This window comes from Clinocottus analis, unplaced genomic scaffold (genome assembly GCF_023055335.1).
Source record: "Clinocottus analis isolate CAN_PGR_092001 unplaced genomic scaffold, fCliAna1.0.p SCAF_10, whole genome shotgun sequence".
In the NCBI taxonomy this organism is placed as follows: Eukaryota; Metazoa; Chordata; class Actinopteri; order Perciformes; family Cottidae; genus Clinocottus; species Clinocottus analis.
In genome coordinates, this window is record NW_027175821.1 from 11,640,936 (window position 1) to 11,662,410 (window position 21,475).

The 21,475-nt window shown below is 41.5% G+C and overlaps 1 protein-coding gene across 1 annotated transcript in view; it reads left to right on the top strand.

Annotated features, from left to right (window-relative positions):
• The window catches only part of mid2 (midline 2), a 126,066-nt gene that overhangs the window by 20,608 nt on the left and 83,983 nt on the right, over positions 1-21,475 (top strand). Inside the window, exon 2 of the mRNA XM_068588465.1 lies at positions 9,145-9,203. The gene's annotated coding sequence lies outside the window, so the exon portion shown is untranslated. The remainder of the gene's footprint in view (positions 1-9,144; positions 9,204-21,475) is intronic.

A 21,475-nucleotide genomic window follows, 5' to 3' on the forward strand; every position in this document is an offset into this window, starting at 1 on the left:
TAGTAGACAGCTCATCTTCCCTGGCTCAGAAAACTGTCCGTCTGTAATTACTGCTGTGTTTGCTGTTTTGAATTTTAGCATTTCTAAGAGCACTTTTGAGATGAACAATACAGGATGTTGGAATTCAAAAAGCAACACATTCTAACACCAATACATCAAATAATGTAGCTATGCTGCGTCCCGTGCGCTGCACAAAATTGCGCCAGTGGGTGCGTCGCCCCCTGGCGTCTGCGTCTGACACGTTATTTGGCGCGTTGAGAACGGGAAAAGGTTGATTGAAGCATTGTGTATTTATTGCTTTACAGTAAACATACAGTATGCAACAAACAAGAAAATATTTACAGCAACACAACTTTCAAGTTGGTTTGAGACTGGAACACCAAGTTACACCAGCATGTGCACACAAATTTGGAGCAACATGCGTTTAACTGGTGGCAACAGTATGTAATGGTGGTACTGCACTGTATTTGGGCCTTTTAAAGATTAATAAAACAGCTGAAGACAAGCTGATGATGCATTATTTATTGATGTGCCTTTGTTCAGTGAGCCTGTCTTCATCGCCTCTTCCTATGTGATGAAACAGGCAATGCCTTTCTCTGCTCCAGCAACAAATCAATGACAGTCTGCTTGATCAAAGAGTGGGACACATCCCTAACACAACATCAGGCTACATATAAAATATTTAGATGGCGCAGAGGAAGACAGTAGAGCAAGAACAGAGCAAAACAGGAGCAGGAAGCTCTGCTGAAGGAACGAGATGACTCCCACTCAGCAACCTTCTCCTCCTGGTGGTGCGTTTGATGTCGGCTCGTATATACAGTTCAAATAGGTTTCTTTTACTGTCTGTTAAGTTTCCCTTTCTCTCCACTGCTCCTTTAGAGCCCATTTCCATCCTCTTATACTTACCCCTCATCTCTCTCACTAATATCAGACATCTGTTCATCCCAGACATCATCTTGACCCCAATATGACTCAGTGTGATGATGGATCACTAATCTATGTGTTCTTTCCCTTCTTTTCTTTTTTTTTTTTTAAAGTCCTGTGCTATTTTCTCAGTTGCAGACTGTTTTTTCAGAAGAGTTTTTTCAGAAGATGAGAAACTGGTCATTTATTTTGCTGCACAAAGTCTGGTTTGCACATCAAAAAGGAAAGAAGGCTAATAGTGTTAGATGTTCTTTACAAATAAGAAGCTTATTAATAATGGAATAGGACCGAGCCAGTGTTAGCGTGTTGTTTTCGGGCTATGCTTTCATCTGTGATGAGACGCCGTTCACTAGAGCTGTTTGCTGAGGAAATAAACAATCAACCATTTTACACTACACTTACAGTTAATATTGCATTGCAAAGTAAAAGTGTTAATCCTGAGTGTTATGTTTTGCTCCATATCGGGACATGGTAGAGGTCTGTGAAACCGATTCTGAGGTGAAGAAACATTTTTTGGTGCATTGCATCGACTTGAACTTCTTTAGAGGAGGAAAAACTTCTTTTGCAACAATAATTTGGAGTACATTGTTTATTTAAAAAAATAATCCAGCAGTTGGAAGATGAGCCGGTGGCCTTTCTTTTGAGGGAGATGCTTTTTGAATGATACTAACAAGGCTGCGGACTGGCATCTGACTTGCTGAGCTCTGTCTTAATGATTATCCGACAGAGCGGCAGAGGCAGATCAGCCAGTGGCTCAAAGATGCCGATCCAGCTGGGTTACCTGCTAAATAAAACAACGGCTGATCCAGGAAGATTATCTTTACCGTGCTGTTCAGTGTCTCCATATTTCCAGAATAACACTGACCCAATTATCAAAGTTTTGTTTGCTAAGAGTGAGAAGATTCTTTTTCTGAGATTTGTTTTTTCAATATCTAATCATGTGTCAATACAACTTATATTTATTTTGCCAAAGGGACACAAATAAATACTCAAAGTAGGTAGTGCGGCTGTACTACCAACAAGTATGGCTGTAACTAACGGTTAGCAGCCAGTGCGCTAGCTATTGGCACACAAATGAACTTTCTACTATACAGATTTCTGTGTTGTCTGCTTTAATGTTGCACAGGCAATGTGGAACCCACCACGAACAATGTCAAATAAAACAAAGAGCAGCATTTACACAGCATGAATACATCAAATACAACAAGAAACCTGGCAGTCTATCATGATGTCATATTCTTCCTATTAATGTATAATATTGTTACTTAAGAATTTATGTTTTCTAGACTCATTGGAGAAGCACTGATGCCTATATTCAAGAGCTAATGGAAGAAAATGTGCTCAGCGATAATGAAGACCCTGTGAGAGTTTCGGCAGGAAGACAGGAACAGCTGCTTGGTAGAAAGCCATTGTTGCTGTCTGTTTGGGTGAAGCACCGAAATAGGCAGAATATGCACAGTCTGTGGTGGGTTAAAAACAACAGTTTGTTCAGCCTGTTCAGGCTTCTGTTTGTTTATGGAAGTCCTCTGCACGTGATGGACGCATCAGATACTGATAAGATCTGTCACATGTATTATTAACTCATTGTAGAGAATGTATAGTCGGATACACGAGTGCATGCTATAAGTAAATCAGTGGTGGATATTCAATGAGAGGCGGACGCTGAAATGATTCATGATTTTTAAAACACATTTTGCGATGAAGATGCTCAACCAGTTGACTCCCAAAGGTCCCACTGTTTTAGGTCAGAATAGCAAAGATTTTACGAAATATAAGGAGGATTAGTATTAAGAATGTGTGTACCGAAGCCTAAAATGGGAATAATTTTCCACAAAATTAGATCAAGGTTGTCCTTGCTTGTCATACAAAAGTGTTGTTGGCTTTGTTAGCGCATCTGCTGCTCATGAAACAAAGACCAGCTCAGCAGCTGTGCAGGTTATCCGTGTAGCAGCCAAGCTAAAGACAGCACGACCATCAGAGGGTTACTGCAGTGCTGCTGGTGGGTGGTTGAATTCAGCAATGCTAACAGATTTTGAGCCTGACTTTGAGCCAACTCCGTAAAGTTGGAGGTTCTTAGTTAAAAGGCGAGCCCGGTCCTCTGAGTACAGATGCTACGGAGAGCCTCGGAGCTGATAATTAAAAGTGCATCCGACTGAGAATAGAAGTCGACAGTCATTAAGGTGAGAGGTTCAGCCTTATGAACAGTCTACATAGGGACTGGGACACCGGCCGAAGCTGGTGCCCCATTACTGAGACGCTTGGTGAGGAAGCACAGTACTCACCACGATCCATGTTCATTAAATCAGGCCCTCTTATATATTTCACAATGCTAAACTTGTATCTTAATTTAGTCCAAATGTCCTGTTGAAGTGGGGTGAGATGCTGGCCATCAGCTGGGGTCTTACTACAGCTCTAAGACAGATCTTTTTAATATGTCGACAGACACATAAGAGTAACTTCTATTTGCTTCCAAAGAAAAGTAAATCATCAGTGTGAACAACCCAACAATCTGATTTCACAACATTGCTCATGTTATTGTGTGTAATGGAACATTGTTAGCTTATTGTATTGGCATCAAAGCATAATCTCTACGAAATAAACATTTTGTCCAGTGATTAAATTAGGACCAAGTTAATGTCAGTACAAATCTACTCATGCCAGCAGGAAAAAAATAGAACAATTCTACCTGCTATTTGTATATAGTCTAAAGTGTGTGATGATATAAAACACTAGTGGAATGCAGTAAATGAGCTCAACGCTTAAAATTCATGAAAACGTAACAATCCATTGTAGAGTTGGTCATTTCTTTTTTAAACAGGCCAGATTAAACACAAAAACAGTTTAATGGGGTTTAAAAAAGCCCTGCTTTTCTCACGCTGGGAAAAAATGCTAATGGTTGACGTACAATGTTTGTATTCTGCTGTGAGTGAGGTCATACCAGGAAACGGGGCGAGGATGTGTGAGTTTCCCTGGCGATACAAAGTGGCTCCTGTGTGTTGTGGTGTAGCTGATAATGAGCACAGACGTGTGTGTGCTGAGCTAATTCTGGAAGAGGCAACCAACGCCCTTTCTCATAAAACCCCAAGAAGTTCTGTTTTCCGAAAAAGTTACCACCAAAACCATTTCTAGCTTTTAACATCGTCATCCGAAACAGAGAGGTGGAAAATTGGTTTCATGTAACTTGAGCATTGTCATTTGATCTCAACCATTTGTGAAGTGCTTATCTTGAGGAATATTGATAGTGTGTTCAGCTTTTGGTCTGGTCTGTTCCGTCAAAGCCTTGACAGTTAATTCATCGAGGTGGAGTTGACTGAGCACAGTGACGGCCTCTATTGAGGCCGGATAATTGAATATAGTGAACCTGTCATCCCTCTTGTCCCTTGCGTTTTATTTGAGCCAAACTGTGTCAGCCGCGTTCAGAACTCCTTAGCCTGTGTACATTGCACCACTGACATTTATATGTGCCTGATATTCCTTTTTGGTATATTAATAATATAGAAAAGCAACTATTTGCATGTGATAGAGACAGAAAGGTTGTTGATGGAATATTGAATTGTATATATCAAGTATTGGGTCTGATTATGATCAGAAAGTTTCAGCCCCTCCAGCATCTAGAAGAATGTGGTTTGGAAAAGTGAAGTACAGCTAATGGCAATGTGAGCTGCTGCTGAGGAGCCTACAGGAGAGGATTGTGGTTGTACTGGGCGGATCCCAGTGGCCACCAGCAGGAAACTGTGGTTGTGAACTGGAGAAGAACAAGAATGCCCTGCTGACTTTTTTAAAAAATGTTTTTAAGGTATAAATAAAGATATATCACTCAGTGAGAGCTGTACAAAGTGTGTTGAATAGTCTCTTTAAATAGAGCAAGACTTGTCTGTCCTTAATCCTTGAAGACGTATTTTAACGTTGGACTCTATGAATAAACCCCGACTTGACTTTATAAAATGTTACACACAGTAACGGGGTCAGAGAGGACTCATTCACAAACACACTCTTTACATTTCATGCTAAAGTGTTATCTTTTTCCAAAACCGACTTTGGTCAGAAAGGCCTTTTATTGACATCAAAGGCTCGCTGCAGCTCTGCACTAGTTGCTCACACAAGATTAGTTTTATTTTCTCACAATAATCACTGGCTGAGGAGAAAAAAGCATATATATATTTTTAAAATCAATTCAGAGTTTTACTTTTGAAGCAGTGCCTCTGCCAATGCAAGTGAAGTTGGAGAATTTTAAGAATACCTTTGGGCAAATGGCACCAAACAAGATGAAGAAAAGGAGCATTATTTTTTTCAGCTCAATTCCTACATCTGAGCTTTTAAAAACATGGATCTTTTCAATTTGTGTTTCAATCGATACTCCAAATCATCCTATCCACTTTTGTCTGTTTTACTTAGCAGTGAAAGTGACAGAAACAAATATATCAACTAACCGAACCGCAATGTCTGGATTCTAACAGGATTCTCATCAAAGTGAAATCATTGTCTATTAAATGTGTAGGACCTGTTTGAGTTATTTATATTCACAGGTTGGATATGTTTCTCTGGGTGTCCTCCTGACTATCTTCCTTTTCTGACTCCCACAGGTAGAGAATTGTGGGCTGGAAACATAATTTTGTTTTAAAAGTAAAAGTAGGGCAAAAAGCACCAAGTGAGACAGCCTTGTTGGTATGCTGTTCACGGGTTGATGGCAAACCGTTTTTTTCAGTTGAACGCAGTATTTTCCTCTTAAGTCAGTGGGACCTGTTTGGCCTCACCAGCCCTACTAACGTATAAATGTGCTGCCCGCCTGTTTTTTCACTGCCACACCTGTTTCTATTCAGAGGATTCAAATGTTCCACTCAGATGAAAGCGTTTCCTTTTGTAGAAACATTGTGAAGGTGAAAGACATTCCCATTTTACATTGTTGGTTAGATCAATTCATCGGTCTGTGTCGTGTTTTAGGAGTGTCTCGTTCGGGTCGACGCAATAATACGGGGTGGTGTGGGTGAAGGGGGAGGTAGAGGAGAGAGAGAGAGAGAGAGAGAGAGAGAGAGAGAGAGAGAGAGAGAGAGAGAGAGAGAGAGAGAGCGAGAGCTATGTCTGTTCTCAGTGAGTGTTGAGCTTCACCAGGGTTGTCTTTTGTCACAGATTATCTTTGTGGTCTTCATGGATAAGATCTCAAGGTGAGTGTCGGCTTCGGGGAATCACCTCTGTGCTCTTTGCACATCATGTGGTTCTTTTGCCTTCATCCAACTGTGACCTCCAGCACACACTGGGCAGTTTGGGCCTCTGATCAAGATGCTCCCCAGGAGCGATTTGAAGCCCGGGGTAGACCTGGTTTAAGCAACTGGAAGACGTTGTTGGTGAAAGAAATGTCTTTTAGCTTTGGCCGATAAATCAATCCTATAAATGACTTCAAACTAATAATTAAATAATAGATTTTCACTATAATTCTGGTAATTACAGTATAAAAACTGCCACTGGGTAGAGTATGTGAATGTAAACACATCCAACATGCTCACGCACATTCACAGTAATCTGGCCAAGAAACAGCTCTCCATCACAAGTTGCACGTCAGGGCCCGAATGTCTGAGCTACTTTGATTGTCCTGCTGTCATGGCGACCCTGCCCCAGATGAACAGCAGGAAATGGATGGACCAATCAGCAATGCATTCCAGAAGTTACTTTATGATAATGATTTAAATTACCATATAGATTGTAGAGTAGAGTTATTCCCATAAATATGTGTTATCCTGCCACATAATCAAACAATTTAACCTGAGAGCAGATACGACAGGATGGCAATCTGTGATCAAATTAGAAAATGCTGGTCAAGGCATGCTTTTATGTTTTATATGACATACTTGTTGTCAACCTGTGTTCATCTTTTATTTTCTCCTGCTACGGCTACTAGAGATTAACTGTGAGCTTGTCACTTACATCCGTGACGTGTTTGTGGATGTGTTTTCTTCCATCAGAGCAGGTACAAATTGTCTGCTCTTCAAAGGGGCTGAAACTTGCTGTGAAGTTTTTGTTGAACATGATTCCACTATCAAAGAATGATATAGCAAAACATCACATTGCATTTGGTCATAAAGGGGAATATGGAAAATACATTATTAGGCAAAAAGTGTTGCCTTGAAATTCACGGTTTGTTTGTCGGAAGCTGTTAATTAAAGTGTCATGTGTTTTGATTTCTGTTTTGTTTTGACATCAGACCCTTTTATGGGTTTCCTATTTGAGATTTAATATTGAGGTACTATTTATAATTGAAAAATTGAAAAATATTTATAATTGACAACTGCTTGCAGAGTAGAAAGACATATTGCAGCCTATTCTTCAAAGTCATGTCATGTGTGCAGGGCTGTGGCGTGTGTTGGTTTGATCTCATTATCTGTATATAACTGCTAATTGATATGCTCACTGAAAAAAACATTATCTCTGGTCATTATGACGCAGTAGCAGATGTGAGCTGGCATAGACACAAATCTCACGTTTACATTTAGATAGTCATGAACTGACACTTAATCCTGAGTGGAATGAGTGCAGTGTCAATGATAACGATTTTTGCAGAATGATGTAGTGTAGAAACAAAATTAAATTTAAAAAAAAAACATTTTAAAAAGGCATTAACTGTGTACAGTTTGAAATATTTTACAATAGATGTAGATTTTGTGAACTATTGAAAAAGAAGTTATTCCTGTTTGCTACATACTGTATGTTTTAATGTTCGTCAGAAAGTATAGGTGTTGCCTCTCTTTGTATTCGTCTCTTTTCTATGTGATGAAAAAACTACTTACCGGTACTTACGTACTTGGCATTCAGGTGAGATGAAAAACCTTGTTGCAGCACTGTGTCATCCGTTGGCAATTCTCTTCTTCTTGTCTCTTATTGGTCAATCATAATGCTTCCTTGTGGCACGGCGATGCGCATCAGTGCTTAACGCACAGTGGACGACCCGGGGAGAGATTGAGAGCAAGCAGCAACGTCGTTCTTAATTAACCAGGGTTTTGTTCGCACAACTCATGTGAGTTAGTTAATATGCTTAATAATGAGCTGTATTGAAAATTAATGAATGCTTACAGAGTGATTTATAAGCATAATGTATTATTCAGAGTGCAGCAAAATAAACCTAATTGAAAAATGTGAACGAGTATCATCATGTTTCCTTTGTGTTTTTATCTGTATTCACGTAGAACATTCCACATGATCCGCGGAATGGCAAAGCAATCAAATAGTTGATATGCAGGAACATAAAAAATATGAAACATAATAACGCTGTCTTAGTCTTTACTGAATACTACAAAATCCCCAGTATTCATGGATGAAGCTTCAGAATCTGGAGGTATTTTCTGCACAGCTGCTCAACACAGTCTGTTCTGCAAAGTCGTCCTCTCGGCTCACTGGAATCCCTCCTGAACAGGTTGGGGACAATTGTTTATTAGGATTGAAATGATGGGCTACCTGTTCCTTATTCTCTGACTATTTCATCCTGATAAAAGAAGTAACAGCGCACCTGGCTGGCCCTCAAGTAAACAAGCACTGATTGTCCATAGTGGGACTTCTTCTGTGTTGACTGCATGCTGTTGCCTTTGTTTAGCTGCCGACTGGTGTCAATATTTAACTGTCGCCTCTCTGAGGCCAGATCTCACTTGAATTTCTTTTATTGTAATATAGAACCAGCGGCATTCTTTGAAGTGTATTAAGTCAGAAATGGTGATCAAATCTTTTCAGGGTTGTTGATTGCTTTTTGTATGCATGTTTATCCAGTAAACTACGGCATCAGTCTGGCCAGTACCTGGATGAAGAGGCAAAGAAGGCTGTTATGTGAATAGGAAAAAGCCTCAGGAATAGGAGGGCTACCTTATTTATGAATGATTACTTCTTAGATAGTGGGCAACATGACGTGACATAATTACATATGACTGCATTGTCTCTACACAGTTTTTTTTTGTTGCTGGAAGGATTATTGACAGAACCCCCGCCTGGAGCACCGACAATAGAACACCCAGTGTGTGTTTGGGAGGCATACCTTCAGCGCGTGGGTCTGTCACAGACTTTTGCTTGTCATTGCTGCCATCCGCATCCTACTGTGAAATAATTATCTGTTTTCAACTCGAACATGTGGTTTCATGCTAATCTGACTTGTTTTCTCATTATCCTCCCCCCAAACCCTTGCCCTTCTCTCCCTCCCTCAGTGTATCTCTGTCTCACCATCTCTCTCTCTGTCTCCCTCTCCAGCCCAGCGTCGTCCACAGTGGTGCTGCTCATCGCTAACTAGGCTGCCTTCAAGCCCACAGGTACGTTCCCTCCCCCTCCTCTTCCTCCACTTGCTCTATTTTTAACTCCACTCTGCAGGATCCTTCCCCATGATTCTCCCTCTCTAGCCCCAACTTGCATCTCTGTCAGCACCTAACTAGCATTCCAGCCGAGTGTAGGAGCCTGTGGACCAATACCTATTTATTTATTCATACCCATGCTTACTCTTCTATATTTTTTTATGTGAGAGGGCACATTTTTCCATCCTCTTTTTTCATATTAGTATGAGAATAAATGAAGGGTATCAGATAGGAAGCATGAGCAAAATGATGAGAACATAGTGTGTGAGTTGAGGTAGAAGATAGGAGAGATGAAAGAGGTGGAATGACATAACCACGGTCGTGATTAGGACTCAAAGCCTCAATATTTAGAGCACATGTAATGCACCGAGACCTACTGAGAGCCACACTGACTTAAATGACTGGATTAGCAGTGGATACGTTTATTCATGTCTAAAAGGGTTTGCTTTGTTAAGCTGCCACCTTGCCTCGCGTGGAGCCTGGCAGTCGTCTCGGCCCCCCACTGAGTGGAAACATAATGCACTTGTTGGACTGCAGAGCTGCAGTCCGGGGCCTCCTCAGCTCCCCCTCCCGCCTCGTGTCTTTTAAGACCGCTCCACTGGCTTTTCCCGATGCATATCCTCCTGTTGAGAGCCTACAACACATAACCTCCTCCAGATGATGTGTGCCACGCTGTTGAAGCTATCTGTGTTTGTGTGGAAAAAGCTTTTTGATTCTATCATACGCAGGTTGAGTGAGTGTGCATTTCTCTCACAAAAACTATTGTTGGAGGTATTCATACCGCTGTGATGGTAACCAATAGCTTGAAATGGATTGGACGTGACAGCTCAACTTTACCTTAGTGATAATATATGAATTTATATCTATAAATGTTTCTTTTATATCGTTGCTTTTTGCAAAAATGAGTTAAAACATTTGTATTTTAGAGAATGACTGCATTAGGATGATGCAGCTTGCAGATGCAGCTCTCTAGTTTTCCAGGTGGCACTGATGTCTTATCTAATCCCATCGGTGGGGATCCCATAATAGACATAATGTAAGTTAATTCATGCAACATTGATTTTCAGTGATATACTTTCCATTTAGTGGTGGTCACCCTTGGGCTTGTAAGGCTTATTGGACACCGAGAGACTAAAGAATAATCATTTTTTCTTTTGAACAAAGGGTTTGATTCCCATGGTTACACTGTTGGTCTTTGATGTGAAGCATTTATATTTAATATGAACTTGATCAAGGTTGTCTTTGATACAGAAAGGGGGAGGGACAGAGAGGGAAAGATAATATGAAGAAGACTAGATTCATTTTAAAGTTATTGAAGTTAGGTTTTGGCCTATTGGCAAGCATTTGTAGTTTTTTATGATGGCCTCTCAAGAACAAATTACACTTTAAATATCTGCTGACTTGAAAGATGATCTTCCATTTTCTGTTGTGTGATACAGACAATCGAGAGGGCGGGCCATGTCTTGAGGTAAACAATATTTTGTCAGCCTGAACAACACGGCCTGACTCGGTAATGATCCTTGTCTGTGTTCCCAGACGTGGCATTAAGGGCTCAGGACAGACCTGCCTTGTATCATTCCTCCCTGATTTCCCCATGCAGAACCTGCGCTGGTAAACAGCTATGAGAGAATCCATTTGTCAAACTCACAGTCCTTCACGGCTATAGACAACGGCTGTCAATGGGAGGCTTTTGAGTTATTATGTGCCTTACCAAAAGAAGCATGCAGCCTGTTTATTTAGAGAGGTTTCTGAAGCATTTCACACACACAAAAACTCAGATATACACACACACACACACACACACACACACACACACACACACACACACACACACACACACACATTAACTCTCTGCCCTCTTTTTGTCGAGGAACATCACACACTTTCCAAGTGCTCAGTCTTTGCCTGTCAAGGAGGAACACTCTGCGGCAAATGCAATAGGCCAAGCAGTGCATTCTGGGATAATGCTGCCAAAATTGTGATGCAGCATGCAGCGTGAGTATAGGCTTTAAATAAACAGCAATCATGCTAACCCTAACCCTAACCCATTCAAATGTTTGATCATTGAAAAAACACAAAACCATGCCATTTGTAATAATCCAGGCTATGACCCTCTCTCTTTTCCCTCTGTTGTTCCTCTATGCTAAGTAGAAAATATAGCAGGAATGCAGCTGTTATACAACCATAGGTACTTTAAATGATTGACCCATTCTGTCTTGCACATAGTTTATGTGAAAGCCAGAGTGAGTCCCAACTAGCTGTATTAGCAGTACCCTTGTAAATTGGCTCTCCTCTATGAGCCACAAGGGTCTCTCTGTGTCTCATCTTTCTGCTCCACTTCAGCTTCCCCCTTCATGCGCTCCATCTTTTTTCCTCTGATGCCAGTTTCTCACTCATCTTCATTTATGCCCTCTTTTTTTAGCCTGGCAAAAGCATAAATAGATCATTAATACTAGAGAGGCACATTTCTATTTCCCGCTCATTTCATTTCCCTTTCTCTCCATTTGCCTCATCCTTCCTCTGCCGTGTGCCTTGGTACCCTGCAGCCTGTCTTGGCCAGGTAGTGCTCTATAGATGAAAGGTTTGCAGCCGAAGTTCTCGTTCAAAGATGCCTTCTGCTGCATCCCTGCTCTCCAGGAGCACTCAGTTGTCCCTGCCAGGCAGATGGAGAGAAAGAGGGCAAGGGAAGGAGAAGGAAGAGCAGAAGATGGAAGGAAAGATTACGAGAGACAAATCGTGATCGAAAGTAGAGAAAGAGAGAGGGAGATCTTAAAAGTATGCCTGACTTCAGATCCGGAAGCTATTTGGTCTCTGTAGATGATCAAAGACGCTCAGGTGAGGGGAAGCGCTGTCCCTGCCTTCACTCGGCTTCCAGTTCCTACATCCGTACTCAGTCTGGAGGTCACCATGGGACATGAAGGGGTTTTGAAAATTATTGCTGACATGTTTTCATCACCTGATGTCCTGGCGTCACACTAAGGTCTGGGTTCAGTTGAAGAAGTAACAACCTGTGCCTTCAACAGAATCCATTGAACTTCATCCCTCTGGTTGAAATTTAAATGGCTTGTTTGGCTTCAGCAGCCAATCAAGTCAGCATTGATGTCCTAATATATTTAGGCTGGATTGGTTTTATCAGTCTGGTACGATGGAGGCAAACTGCTCTCCCTCATGCTGAAACATACGGATCAAAGAGCAGAGGAAGTAACATTTGTTTTCTCTGTGAAAGAGCAGTTTGATCTTGAGGAAAATCCTAAATAACACACGGACATGCCTTTTCCTTGTTATGGCATCCTGTTTTGGGATCTATTCTAAAGTCTTTCTCCTCAAACTAATCAATAGGTTCTGCTGATTCCCCACTTGAAATGATATTGGCTTGCCACACAGGAAATACGTCTTGCTTGTACTCCACTTAATGGTTACCCAGTTCCCATTTTATTCCAGTCAAAATTGTCTGCTGCCTCAGCTTCCAAACTGTTTTACAAGTTGTCACCAGAACAAATCAAAACACAGCGTTGTGCTCGCAGGCCCAGGCATACATTTATTAGCTTCTGTCAGAAAAGTCATTGCCTGGGAATAATTGGAAACTTTAAGCATAAAAGAGATATTGTGTTTGCCGTCAGAATGTAAACAATTTGTTTCGTTGAAATAACCACAGTGATGGCATTCTCCTCAGGGATTTGGAAGGAGGACAAGCGGGGTCTATGGTTTACCGGCATAAATCTTGTCTGAAGACAAGCTAGATAATGCACTGTAGGTCTGAGCTGGGAGATTTAGCCTCTGGATGCTGCAGTGACAGGAGATACTGAGGGGAGGCAGTGCGGGCAGTAAAATAACTGACAGTTGGTCATTACGAAAGACGCAGGTGGGCCAAAAATCAATCACGCCGAGACCGGCCTGGACCGTGACAGATGCCTGACGTCTGCCTGATGAAGATCTCTGCTGTTCCTCTGAGTGATGAGGAGGGGGAGAGTGGATTGAAAAGGGAAAGAGGGAATTAGGATGAGTTGGAGGATAAGAAAGAGGCATGGAGGAGGAGGTGTGAAGAAAATAATGAACCACTGAATCAGGAAGCGGTTGAGGCACATTCACATTATGTTGAGAGTAGATATGGAGGAAAAGTTGAGGAAACAGGAGGAGGTCAACATTTCATAGAGCAGAGGGGAAAAGGAGATAAAGAAGAGAAGAGGAAGGCAGGCCGAAGAACAAGGCGTGTGCCAACACCTCGGGTCAAGCTGTCACTTGATGTGGCTACAGTTGCCGTGGCAGCAGTTCAAACAGCCCCGCGTGCAGATTTTAGAGCAGGCCAAAGTGCGTGTTTTGACAACACCTTTATAGGCTATTTCATGGTGTCTGCGCTAACTGTATGAGAAAATATCTCAAGTGTGAAATGCCACTGCATTACTGGCCCACACGCAATAACTAGAAGCACTTTATTTAATTTTCATACTCATTTAAAAAAAATTTAAAAAAACCTGTACATCAAGGGGAATTTTCTATGTGGGGTAATGTCGGGGACGTAAATTTACTTTCAAAGGTCAGCCAAAGAGATTCATTTCAAACTGTTTTTCGTGAATTTACTGAGAAATAACTTGAGTCAAAAGACAGTTTATTCTGCTCAACGTGACTATGTTATGGCGTATGCGTCCAATGAAGGACGCACAATTGGTCTCAACACATTTGATTTTGCAGTCGTTTTGTCTCAATACCAAACATGTCTTTGGTGATGTTAATATCCTCTTTGCAATTTATCTCTTCAGATTGAGAATCTTTTTAATATACAAACTGCATTGTTGGGCTCATATCTGTGTTGGACCCCTTTCTTTTTTTCTGTAGTACAATGAGTTGACACGGCAGCAGAGGGGAACAACAATCCTGTGGCAAATGGGTAAACATGTTGACAGAGCAGTAAGAGCACTTATCCAGTGCATCAATGTCAGCCTAAGTATTCCACAACAAGGCCACCAGACAACATGGGAACAAACAAGTGTTGGATTAGTTCTTGGGCTGTCAGTGTAGAACAGAAAATAACTTAGCTAAGCCTTGCTGCTCCTGCTCAGCCATGGCAGTGCTGCACTGAAATGCCATTACAGCCTCTTTGTGCTGCATTCATTTGAGTGTGCTCCATGCTTGCTCGGGCGCTCTGATGAGCAGTTAATTAGAATTACTTCGGCACACCCTCCTTTCAAAGCTCCTCAAGCTCGAGTAAATACATGGGACCACACCTCGACCTGCGGGGAGACGTTCAGGTCCAGTGCATGAACACAGTGCACATGCAGTATGATGCACATGAAGAGCACGTCAAGAGGAAACGCCCCAAAGCCTTTTTAAATAATCATGAGGAAATTTGCTGCTGAAACAAGATTTAGGCAATTTGAAGTAGGACATGCAATCGGTGTTGAATATGAATAATAAATTCAGGAAAACATGGTGGGGTTTTCAGTCACTTGTCTCTTAAGTCTGAATTATGCATGAATCTTTCTTTTGCTACTACTACTACTACTACTACTACTACTACTACTACTACTACTACTACTACTATGTGTGTATGTAGGTTGATACTTTCTTATAATTAGTTATCTTATTAGCCTCATTTTGATCTTAAACTGTGCAACAATTATTGAAATTGGCTAGATAGTTCCAATTTGAAAGAAAGACCGTGAAGACAACAGTGAGATGTTCCACGCTGATTGTTTTAGCAACCTTATTCGTGTTAGTTTGCTGTAATATATTTTAATTTAATACAATATTTAGATGTTTATAGTGTTTGTTAAAGAACACATTACAGCGCCTACAATTTTCTACATCCTCACACAAATACCTCTAACATCCATTTAGTCCTCATGTGCTTTGAGGTCTCACATTCAAACATGTACATCAGAGGAAATATTATCGTATCAAATTTCCTGCAATTTGCCAAAAGCTCTATTGGATTCCATATGCTACAGCATGTTTCTTTGCCATCCTTCTACTTATGTTAATGAGTGCTGCACAGCTCCTAGCACACAATACTCTGTGAAGAGTCAACGCCGTACATGGCGCCTTCTCCATACTTTCCCTTAATCACTATTTAGTTCTTCTCTATATACTCAATCACCTTCCTCCCACCTACTTTTGTCTTTGTCCTCTACCTCTATTCTTTTATCTTCTGCTTTAATCAAGCATCCCATCACAGACCCAGGAGGATGAGGGATAATCAGATTAGGCCTGTACATGTTTACACTTTCTGATTTACATTGAGCTTTTTTCGTCTTTCTCTGTCTGACCCATATTTTCTCTGCCTCCTCCGTGTTTTGGCTTTTTATGTCTCCAGTCTCCCTCACAGGCTGTCTATATTTCCTGCTTCTGTTTCTTTGCCTTTTGCTGCAGAAACCTAGTCGTGTATATATATATATATATATATATATATATATATATATATATATATATATATATATATATATATATATACACACACACACACACACACACACACACACAGTTTGTTCACTGGTACTATCCACTGTACAACAGTGATGTTCTAATTCCAAAACTGCAGTGTTCTGATTATTTCAGTGCAGTTGACTGTATTATACATAATTTGTCATTTTCTTTTGCTTATTTTTTTTTTTTGCATGGGACTGCTGTTGTGTTGTGGGTTCTGTAATAAACAAATATGTTTTGTTTTCCGATGGTGCCATTTGAGGTGTGAATGTGAATGTGTGTGTGCACATGCAGTATGTACAGTGACTGATCATGTTGAGCACTTCTTCTCCAGTCATCTGTCATCAAAACCGTCCTCAGTGCGCCTCCCTTCATGTCACCTGACTGTCTGGGAACGACTCAATGTTTACACAGTAGTGCTATCCAAACATGGAAGAAGATGATACTAAGCAGAGTTCCAGGCTTTACCAGCCATTTCTTAAGGTCTTTGCAATTAGTGAAATGGGATTGTAAGTGCTCAACAGGAGGGCCCTATTGATCCACTGTGATAGAGATAAGGTGAGTGAGTCCGTTCCAGATGTCTCTCATCCTCAACGACCTCTCTGCTACCTCGGAGATGAGAAATACAAATTTTACATAATTGACGATATCTCCATGATTGACCAATATTAAGCAGAATGTCTCTCAAAGGCCTGATCCGTGAGTCACATGTAATAAGCCACGCATGAAAACGTTGATTGACTTTAAAATAGTTTACATCCGTAATATTTGTAGGCTGAGAAAGAAGAATCTCGCATTACAACACACAGAGAGCGACATTCTTCTCTGCTCAGGTAGACATTTACTCCTCTTTATCTGTACGAGAAAAATAGTTGTTTGCCGCTACATTACCTTTTTTATACCTTTTGATATATGAACCATTTGTAATTCAGTCATCTATTTTCTTATAAATAACAGGTGTGTGCTCATTCACCAAATTGTCTTGTCATCTTCTTTTGGATTTTTGGATCTCAGATACAAGAATAAAGATGACATATGGGGAAGTTTGCGGGTTGCTGTCAAATAATTCAGTGCTGTGCTCGTCTAACTCCCACGTCGTGCCCTCTACCTCGTCTGTGGCGTCTGGTTCAGACACACACACACACACACACACACACACGGCTTGTTTTCAATTTGGCGTTTCCTTCAGACTACTGTTTATGTAAGCCATTGAAAATCCTCCCCTGCAGTTCATTATGAAGTAAAATGCTGAATATTAATGACTTTTTGACAGACACCAGTAATGTAGCAGCAGCGTGGGGACCCACTGAGCTAATGCCTACGTGTCTCACTTGGGCTGTATTTGGACCTAACTGTAAAACACACAAACAAGTCATTGCCGGGCTTCTGGAAACCAACCACTCTGCTAACTGTGATACTGTCTGGTGTTACTAGGCCACCAAACCAAAACAATCATTAGTGAATAAAAAAGCAGATCCTGTGATCCTAAAGATTCTGACAGCTGACAACAGGCTATGTGTTCCCAAGCCGGGCAGCTACTCAAGCAGAACACACAAACGTGGCATTATGGAAACAAGTTTTTAGAGCTGAATTTGAGTCCAGATTCTTTTTGATGGTTTCAGGCAGCCGTGGTAATACATATCAGCTGGAGTTACATGAGTATTATACTGATATCAGGAGACATTGGTTTGGCTTACACAGAGAATGCTTGGTGTTGGAGACTTTCTGTTATGTCATAATATGTATTGGCTGATTATTTTTACGAATAAGATTGACATCTGACTTTTGGTCTTCTCTTTTATGACTCTGGGAATATTTTTTCTTTCTTTTTTATATGCACTGTGGTCATGATATAATTTTCTGGAAGCTGCTTCAAGGAGCTTCAATGTTGTGTTTGTTTTGGCGGTCCCTGTGGACCAATGTGACAATGTTTTCGAGCACCAGAGTCTCTTTAGAAAACCTCACATTTTACTGCAGCGAGTCTTAAAGTCTGCCCACCGTAGTTCTGGTTCTCCGGCGCCTCCATTCCTTCCAGCAGGCCCAGCAACACGGCCTAGCGGGAGGAAGAGCGGTCCTGTCTGCTGACTATAGCTCGAATGCTGCAGCGAAGCTGAACCTGGGTCTGACCGGGGGGCTGGTTGCTGCCGGAGGTTTAGCTGAAGGAGTTTCTAGCTATGGTCTAACTGTGTAAGTCATATAGAGGCATCGGTAATGAATTGAGAATTGTTTCATCAAAACATGCCACTGATAAATGATAACGCAATTCTTCATATCTAAGATAAATTATGGTTTAGAAATCTTACTCGCGAGTGTCTCTCTTATTTTAAAAATGAAGATTATGTCATTAATGACAAACGCCCACTAACTTGCTGCTATATCCAGTTAAATTACCTTAAACGGAGTGTAAAAAGTGGACACTTTATGTTTATCATTTGTGCTTCTTGTACAGTCGTAGTCAGTCCCGAGGTTTGGCTCTGTGTCTGTGGACAGCCTGAGTTCGGCTCCAGCCTGTCTTTTGGTGTGGAGCCAGAGGGTTAAGAAGGCAATGGAACTACGATAAGAACGTCTGGGCATTCCCATCACAGAGCATGCAACTCACACACACACACACACACACACACACACACACACACACACACACACACACACACACACACCCTCAGTGACAGACACAAACACACACAGACAAACACATGCATACACAGTAACAGACACACGCGCACACAAACATGTGCACACACAGTGACAAACACAAACACACACACAGTGACAGACACAGCAGTTGCCATTCAAAGAACAAAGTGTTACTCCATCAGACGGTTCACCATGTTTCCAGTCTAGCTTTCTCATATCTGACCCGGTCAACAATGTGACACATAGTCGACCTGTTTATGGATTTGACTAAAGATAGCATGTCTACAGCAGCAGAGAGGACACTTTGGGCACTTGTCGCGACAGTAGATCGTTTACATCTGACTAAGTGACCGGTTAGAATTGCACACAACGTTTAACTCGAGCTTAAAGGACTTCAGAGGGTGAAGCATACACACTCAGTTCTGTGAAAGTAAAATGACACAACCCATAGTGCCTTCAATACGCCTCTTCAATTCTTTTTTTAATACAAGATATGAATGATGTTTTTGTCTTTGTAGGTTGAAGTGAAAACTGAATGTCTGCAGTCTGATTCTATTGGCAAAGAAATATCAGATTTGAGATGGCGAGACTAATGGAAAGTTGATGGAGCGACGCCACACCCAGCAACGTGTTTGTTTATGCCCTCTGAGTATGTTATTGATCTGTTTATGAGGGATTCAACTTGAAAAGAAGAAAAGGATGGCCTCGAGGATGCTACTTTTAACCCCATTAAAGTGCAAACACCAAACTGTGGTATTATATCACACTAAAATAATGGCGCAATAAATTTAGGTTGTGTTAAGTGCTTCATGAAGCGATGTTAGATTTCTCAAACGATTGTTGCCAAATGAAAGCGAGGTGACCCAACATGTCCACAATACCGCAGGATACTGTATCTCCCAGCTTTTTAGGCAGGTTAATAATACATATTGATTTCAGTTCAATAAAATTAGAGTGAAATAAATGGATCGCCACGGCTACTGAGGAGTGTATGTATTATCACACCAACAGTTAGAAACGCATGCATGCACAGAATACCAGATCACTCTCTTGAGCTTTCTGCACTCCGTCAAAAACTCCCTCCGTTCCAAAGGGAACAAAGGTTTTTTAATGTCTATGCTGCGAGTGTTTTTCCCCAATCACTTCATGTTGCTGCAGCACACAAACAGTCTGGTGCTGTACAATACGTCCCTGATGATCTGTGGGCTGGGAGAGGAAAGAGGAAGAGAGGAGCTGATGCATTTCCTCTGGACACACACTGTGTGGGGGGGTGTTGGTGATTTGTCGTGCAAACACACACACACACACACACAGACATAGACACACATTGTTAAAGTATTGGCGCTGATGGTAATTTGATATGTAATATTACCCATGCCTAGGCTGCAGTATAGCACAATAGTGAGGCCGAGTCTCCAGTGGCCGGTTTGTCTTCTGTCAACAGTCCTCCAGCCTGTCCTCATTCTGTCTTTCATTGTCTTTTCATCACATTTTTCAACATGTCTTTTATTTGTTAGGCTTTTTCATTGAAATACAGTCAAATAAAAGCTGTTTCAATACAATTTTACCAGTAATACAGTAAGTCAGTGTCCCAGCAACCTGTGAAAAAAGAAATATTGATCCACAATTCACAACTTTTTTCAGATAATTTCAGATGCTGTGACAATTGAAGCTCGTGCATGTAAAATTGATGTTCACAACTTAAGTTGAGAGTTCCTCCTCGGTTTCTTTTCTCGACTCCTTTCCTCGTGTCGTAGTCCCTTCCACTTGAGCTGCGAGCAGAAGAGGCAAGGAAGAGACACAAGGAGAGAGGAGTTAAAGTGACCGCCGGGCTTTGGGGCCGTCATTTTAAAGCGACGTCAGTAAATTATAATGAATGACAGGCTTCACCTGTCTGCTGTATTTTAGGATCCCTGTCACATGAGCATAACAGTGATCATTACAACTTATACATTCACTTTGAATTCAATTCACAACATGGCACCATGTTACGTCTCTTTTCTGGAAAGGATACACCTTTGCATTCTCGCTCATAGCTCCTCCTTTAAGCCTCCTCTCTCCTCGACATGCATCTTAGGAAATGAGACATCCTTCAAGGTGACGCGTTGAGATCTATTTATGGGTCACAGGCAGGATGACGGGAACACTGGGAGGCACAAAATAGCGAAATAGAAAGAACAGTTGGACTCAACAGGTTGGTGGGATTGATGTAGGCCTTTCAGATGCTGCATGACAAGAAGCAGCAGCAGCAGCAGCAGCAGCAGCAGCAGCAACAGCAGCAGCAGCAGCAACAGCAACAGCGTAGCGTTCAGGTGAGCGATGTGGCAACGGGCATGGCAGCAAAGGAGCTAACAAAGCAGCTTAAATACACCTCTATCATGATCATGGTGTGTTGAATACGTGTATGCAGTAGAAAGAACATGCCACACTAGTAATCACTCCTCAGGTTTGGCTCTGTGTCTGTGGACGGCCTGAGTTTGGCTCCAGTCTGTCTTGGTGGGGAGCCAGAAGGTGGAGAAGGCAATGTGACTTTGATAAGAAAGTCTAGGCATTCCAACACACACACACACACACACACACACACACACACACACACACACACACACACACACACACACACACACACACACACACACACACACTAGTTGTCATTCAAACGGCACACGTTATTTCATCAGACTGGGTGACCATGTCTTCAGTTTGGTTTTCGTTGCCGGCTCCAGTCTCGGTTTCTCATACCTGCCTTAGATCTGACCCGGTCACCAATGTGACATATATTTAACCTCTTGATGGATTCTACTAAATAAAGCATTTCTATGGCAGCAGAGCTTATACTTTCGGCATCTTTCTATTAAAGTTAAAATGCCACAAACATCCCACAGTGCATTCAATGCTCCACTTGAAGGCGTTTGCCATACTATTCCATCCCAGACTCAGTGTGACTACCTGAACTGGTTTTCTTTTTTTAATGATATAATTATCCTTTTATATTTGCTATAGTCACATGGAGTATGGTTACATAACCAGCTGGTATTGCAGTAGCAAGTGAGTCTCAGTGGCTGAAGTTAGAGCGACAGACTAAAATAAATGGAATGGATTTCACTTAACCCTGAATTGCTCCCGTATCTGCGCCTACAGAGTATGAAAGGTTGATAATATTGAGGTGGCACCTTGCATGC